The following is a 6,946-nucleotide window of genomic DNA, read 5'->3' on the forward strand; positions in this document are numbered from 1 at the left end:
AGAGAAAAGAATCCAAGAGGGTCACAGGAGTGCGTGGAGAGTATCTCAGAGATTATGAAATAATTGAAGAAGTGCTCTACAGAGCCAGGAAAACATTGGAAAGGAATCTATGAAGCCAGGTGAGCAGAAGAGATAATTTCACTCTCCTTATTATGGCAAACATATTGTCTGAGCTTGGGCAGATGTGAGTTTGCTGCTGAATACTTAACAGGATTATTTTGATTTGTAGTTTTCATGGTTTAAAAATGCTGTTATTTGTTAGGATACAAGTGGCCAAGTTAACTTATTTTTACCCCTTTTCAATTATCTCTTCTTTTGAATTATATATAAAAGGTTAAATTGAACTTTAAAATGTAATGAGTAAACTATATACTGAAGTTTCAGGTACATGGTTTTCTTCCTAATTTATTTCCTAAACTCACCAAATAAGGCACGTTATATGCCAATATTCATATGCCAATAATTTTATTTCGCTGAACAAATGTTCATTTTTAACCCTGTCATTTTTCAAGGAAAGAAATAACGGGTAGCTTTTATTTTAAAACACCACGAATGCTGAGCTAAATATATATTTTTTCATATTGGCAAAATTAAGTATTTAGCTGAAATTATAATCAGTCATTAAGTTTTATTTGTAGAATATTATGACACATTCAGTTGATTTCCTGCAAGAGTTCATCATCTATTCTAGGGGCTAAATTAGTTATTAAGAAATATGTCAAAGGATATTTCCTGGACTAAAACCAGGACTAATCAAAAAGCTCAAAATGTAAATACCCCAATTTATTAGTTAATGGGGTTTAATCCACACTGGTTTTATTACTAAAAGTCATTTTACTCATTAAAATTATATGTAAATGAATATAGGGTAGGATGAGGGGAATGAATATGGAGCTTTTAAAGAAGGAGACAAAAAGCATTGTAACGCAGGGATTTATTTTGTGCAATGATATTGAAGCTGTAGCTCAGGAGCAAGCCGCAGGGACATTCATGCTTCGCACACAAAGGGGCTGATAATACGTGAACTAACAATTTTAAATCAACAAGAAATATATTTTCTTGATTATGAAGTAAAACAGACCAATAGTTGATATCAATGTGGAAATTACAGTAAACTTTCAGTGACCTCGCATGATTAAAATGGAGAATCATCAGTTATTCAAAATAATTTTTTTTAATTTATTTATTATTTAGTTTTGGCCGTGTTGGGTCTTCGTTCCTGCGCGCGGGCTTTCTCTGCTTGCGGCGAGCGGGGGCTACTCTTCGTTGCAGAGCACGGGCTCTAGGCGCGCGGGCTTCAGTAGTTGCAGCACGCAGCCTCAGTAGTTGTGGCTCGTGGGCTCTAGAGCACAGGCTCAGTAGTTGTGGCACACGGGCTTAGTTGCTCCGCGACATGTGGGATCTTCCCGGACCAGGGCTCGAAGCCGTGTTCCCTGCATTGGCAGGTAGATTCTTGACCAGTGCGCCACCAGGGAAGTCCCTCAAATTAATTTTTAAATGTTTCACACACTTTGCTTATGAATTCGCACAGGTAAAATTTCCAATATGATGAAAAATAGACTTAATATGTAAGTTGTATCAAACATCATTTAGTAGTTATGATCCAGAAGCATCTTCAACATCAAATGGTGGATTTATCATCATTATCAATATTTTATCTTTCCTTCCAATCCCTGCCGTGTGCTCTGTTTTCCTTAATGCTACTCCATTCTCACCTATCACTCAGGCTTCAGACCCTGAAACTCTAGCACTGGCCCTTATCATTTTATACAGGGACCCCTAAGATTACATTTTGACCAGTTTCCCTCCATGTAGAATCTAATATACCACCAAAATGAATTTCCCCCAAGCAAAATTATATGTGTCACCCTTCTACTTGGAAACCTTCATTGGCTCCCTAAAGCCAATATGATTAAATTTACATTCCCCTAGTCCTGTGTTCTAGCCTTTGTCTTTCCTGTCTCTTGCTACTTTTCTCATTACTTTGCTACCATTTGCTTTCCCCTTAGAGCCAAACACATCTAATTCCTCTACCCCCGCCCACTCCATGGTTTGCACCTCCGTCTTTCGCTCCCCGACTTTGGGGGCCCTTTCTATTCTACAAAGCTCAAATTCCCCTTTATCATTTAAGACCCAATGCAAGTTCCTATTTCCCCAAAAAGCCTTCACAGAATCTTCTAGTCCACCTTGAACTCACTTTCTGAATTCTCTGCCTAGTCCTATCATTGGACAATTATTGATGCACTGCAGCAGTTCTCAGACTTTTTGAACTCAGGGTAACTTTACCCTCTTGAAAATGATTGCAGAACCAAAGAGCTTTTGATTATGTGGGCTGTATTGATCAATGTTTGCCATGTTCTAAATTAAAGCTGAGAAAAAATTTAAACAATTTATTTAACAATAAAAGTAAGTCAATCGCTTGTTAACATAAAATAACGTTTTTATTTTAAAAAGCAGTAGTGAAAAGGGTGACATTGTTTTACATTTTTGCCAATCTTACTGTCTGGCTTAATAAAAGAGAGCTGTATTCTCATATTGATTCTACATTTAATCTGTTGTGATATCACAAATCACATATATGATGTGATATCATATAACTTCTAGAAAACTCCACTGCACACTCATGAGAGAATGATAGTGAAAAGAGTTTCGTATGGAATGACAGGGTCAGAGTAAAGGGACAGTAGGTGATTAAAGAGTTAATCCTGCTAGGGAATTGTAAGTAGAGAAAAAAGTGTGGGAGACCCCTGTAAGTTAATTATCACACAAGAAAGCAGGTTTGCTTGCCCACAAAACCAAGTAGGCTTGCTTAGCAACAAAGCCATGCATAGAAGCATGTGACATGCCCCAAAACAATAAAGCAATGGTGGCATGAGAACCACATCCTGCCCAGTGAGCCCAGTAAGTTAATGATTCCCAGGACACGGTCCTCCGTGCACACTAAAAACAAAAATATGAGGAAGAGGTGACATTATAGTGAAACCTGAGATGATTTACCATATTTTAGTATATGTTACCGCCTTTTTGCCCATTTCCATTGCACCAATCACAGTCCCAGTTTGACCACGTAGGGACAAGAAATCTCCCCCACCCGACACAGAGGAGGAACTGATGATGGATGCGTGACCTCTACTCAAGAATGAGGAAGAAGGTGGTCTTCTCCCCCTCCCCACTTTTCCTTTCATTATGTGATTCCTTTAAGTGATTAAAACTGTAGCCCACTAAGTTCTCAGGGCAGCACTCCCTTGCCCACCCAGTTGTACCTCTCACAAGCAGCCTATACTAATAAACTGTTTGCTTACCTGTCACTCTGCCTCTCTGAATTCTTTCTGTGCCAAGACAGAAGAACCTACACTCTGCTAAGTCCCAAGATGCATTCTGTCGGTTTCAGAATTAAGCATAAGTTTGGGTATATAAAAATGAGTCCTTCATTAGGTCTGTCTATGTCTATATCTACTTGCAAAAAAGTAAAAGAAAAAGAGAAGTCATATATGGTCACAATTATTTAGACACAGATTACCCGCTTTGTGGCTTTAAATCTCAAATAAACTTCCTTCCAATACTAATGCTGGGTATAACTTCCACAAAGTCTATTCTTAATTTAAGGATAAAAAGTTTAATATAAGTTGAAGCAAAAGCCACTGATTTTACATCAATATAAGACATTATTTTTGTTATAAGTCCATAATATATTCCAAATTCAAAGGTAAATGATCTTAAAAATTAAGTCACAACTTACTCCTTTCCATTACATATGGTAACTGAGAATTAAGTCTATTAATTATCCCACAGTGTTCACTATTATTATGGCTGGATGGTTATAAATTTGTTGAAAGGGATTATTTATAGTAAATAGGCTTACTATTATTTTAAATGCTAATTAACTCCTATTTAATATTTCTACTTTCAAGAGCATAATACTAAGTATGTGGTATGATCACAGCAGTTAACATAGGCAAAGAAAACAGTTTTTTATTGAAGTGTTAGGATTATGGGTTAGTTTACTAGAAAATACACTTAAAAAAAACAGCTTTTTAAAGTCAATTATCTGAGAAGCAAAATATTTGAGAAGCTGGAAATACATTTACTATTTAATTGACAATTATTTAACATGCTACTCTAGGGAACATGGCACATTGATAGGTGATCTTAAATTTAAAATAAATCAAATAAGTCTTGTCTCTCAGAGAGCTTACATATTTTTTGGAAGACAGAGCAAGCACTCATGAAAGTTATGTAAGGAATAAGTAATAATACAAGTGATACTGCCAAATGTATATCGTGTAGTGGGAAATGGTAAATGTGAGCCCATGCCTTTATTATAGGACACTCAGACACCTCTGTGTGCCACTCCATTTCCTCACACCCTCCCCCGCTCAGCCACGCATTTAGTGATTACTTACTCCAGGTTTACACAGATGCACTGGGAAATGCTTCAACTCAGACTGTCTCACATAATTCTCACTTCCTGACTCAGGGTTTGCCTGATACTGTGGTAGAGATACCCACAGATGCAGGGGGATTAGTAGCATGGCGTAACCCTTGACAACTAGGAGATGAGAGACAATGGAGAGATGGTTCCCTATTACATCAACCTGGCAGGTAGTTCTGAGGCTTTCATAAAAGTCATAAGGATTGAGGATTGAGCACCAGTCTCCCAGGTGATGCATCTTTGTATTACTTTTCACCCTTTCCCTTTTCACTTCCACTGTCCCTCTCTCCTGCTACTTGAAATAATTTCCCAGATAAACTGTCTGTACATAAGCCCTGAAATAGGGCATTTGTGTAGATGAGTTTGAGGATCTTAAGCCGTCAGAAGAACCCTTGAGTTTGGCAGACGTCATCCTCTTGCTAAAGGAAAGCGGCTTTCCGTTACCTGGAAACATCGCAAAAACCCTGCCTGAAGCCAGAGCTTCACAAGATGATGCTTTCTTCCTCACTGCCTCCAGCCCTATATCCTGGATCAGAGCTAAGCATAACTGGAATAGGAAATAGCCCCTGCTTTGGGAGGAAATAGCTTGCACACCAAAAGTATTCACCATCTGGTTAGTAGGTAGCCAGGAATAAGTGGAACGCATGTGAGAGTGGAGCTTGAGCATGTTGGCCCAAAGTAACTAGAAGAACACTCTTAATAGTGGAGTATTTACTAATTTAAGAGCATTTACCCATGACTTGGGGTGCAATGTCCCAATAAAGCCACTTGGAACTGGTCCAAAACCTGGTGAAATGTTTCTTTGAAGCTTGGGCACAACAATGGTCTATAGTAAACGAGGTGGGGATTCCAGAAATGCCTTAGCAAGGTATTGCAGAAGGAGTCAGAGGCTAGGGAGGTGGGAATAGAGAACACATTTCTCATTTCCTGCCCCAGTGGCATGGGTTACCTGCAAGACCAGGTAGTCACTCAGCCACACACAACTTGAAAGTTCAGGGAAATTAAAGCCCTGGATTAGCCTTGGCCAATGAGGAAGGGGACCAATGAGAAAGAGTAAAGGGGACATCATTTTTGAGACACATCTGTAAAGTACCTCAGAAGGTCCAGTGGGATGATGTGCCAGTCTCCAAGAGATAGGGTCCACTGGAGAACACATTCTTTGTAAAGAATTTCTCTCTTTCCTGTTTCATTCCCACTGCCCCTTACTCATTTCCTGCGATTAATTCCCAAATAAATTACCTGCACATAGCCTTTGCTTCAGGTTCTGCTTTGGCAATCGCTTTCATCATCTTATTGTAAATACTGGTTTACTTTTTTTCTCTCCCAACAAGACTATAAGAACAGGAATTTTCATTTATTCATTTCTACATCTACTAGGCCTAGCACATAGTAAAACCTTACCGTAATTTAAAAAAATACATGACAGCATTTGTGGAAGATTGCCTGTGAGTAGAAGCAATAGCAGGTTGCAGGCTAGAATTAAATAGGTAGAGAGTAATATGAATGCATGAGCAAAATTATGGAGTGATAAACCCATGAATCTTCTCTATTATTTCTATATCTCTGTATTTCCAGGTACATGCAATAAAAATTGTGTTTGTTATCATATAACACAGCGGTTTCATTCAATACAGAGGAAGGGGTGTTTCATGACATCCTATAGGACTCTTTTGATTTTATAGAAATATACATTGATACCATTTAAATAACAAGTAGCTGTAGGTAGCTAATTTTTTTTTTTTTTTTTAGAATTGTACCAGGCACCGGACCAAGTGGTTCACATGAATTATCTCATTGACAAATGAGGAAATGAAGGCTTTCAGAGGTTTAATATCTTACTCAAGGTCACAATGTTGCAAGTAAAATCCAGTTTTACTGTAGCATCAATCTCAGTCTTCATGATGTTAAAGATATTTAAACATGTCTATCTACTTACAAAATCAGAAATCCTTATTGTCAGAGACCATGCTTCATTCTTTTTTTCTCTCTCAGTGTTGCCATGATGCCTCTCAAAAAGAGAGTGTTTGTTGAATTTGAATTCATCTAAAATTCGATTAACAAAGATATCATGTGATTAAAGAAAAATTAGGAGATGAAAGGATAGCGGGATGAAGAGGCTAACTGCATCATAAAAATCTCAGAATCTATGTGAATCCAGTTAGGTATACAGGAGGCATAGAATATCCTAATTCTTTTATCCTTAAGTATCTCCAGGTTTTCCTTTTAAATATATTGAGAGCTATACTGGCTATAACCACATACCAAGATTCCATATTGAACAGGGTAGTCAACAAACTAGAGAATTTTTATACATAAAAATATTTTAAAATAGAGCCAAGCTTCCACTTGCCTTTGATGGTAGATGTTGACCCTTCTACAACTATAAGATCACTGAGTCTATTGTAGCTTCAGGGCTCTGTAATTTATGAGTAATAAACTAGTTGAAAGCCTATATAGCTACAACACAAGAAAGAACTATGAAAAATGCTGACTATATAAAATATCCTCCTAGGA

The sequence above is a fragment of the Delphinapterus leucas genome, chromosome 21 (assembly GCF_059928025.1).
Source record: "Delphinapterus leucas isolate spDelLeu-1000000601 "Yukka" chromosome 21, BTC_Dleu_Yukka2, whole genome shotgun sequence".
NCBI lineage: Eukaryota > Metazoa > Chordata > Mammalia > Artiodactyla > Monodontidae > Delphinapterus > Delphinapterus leucas.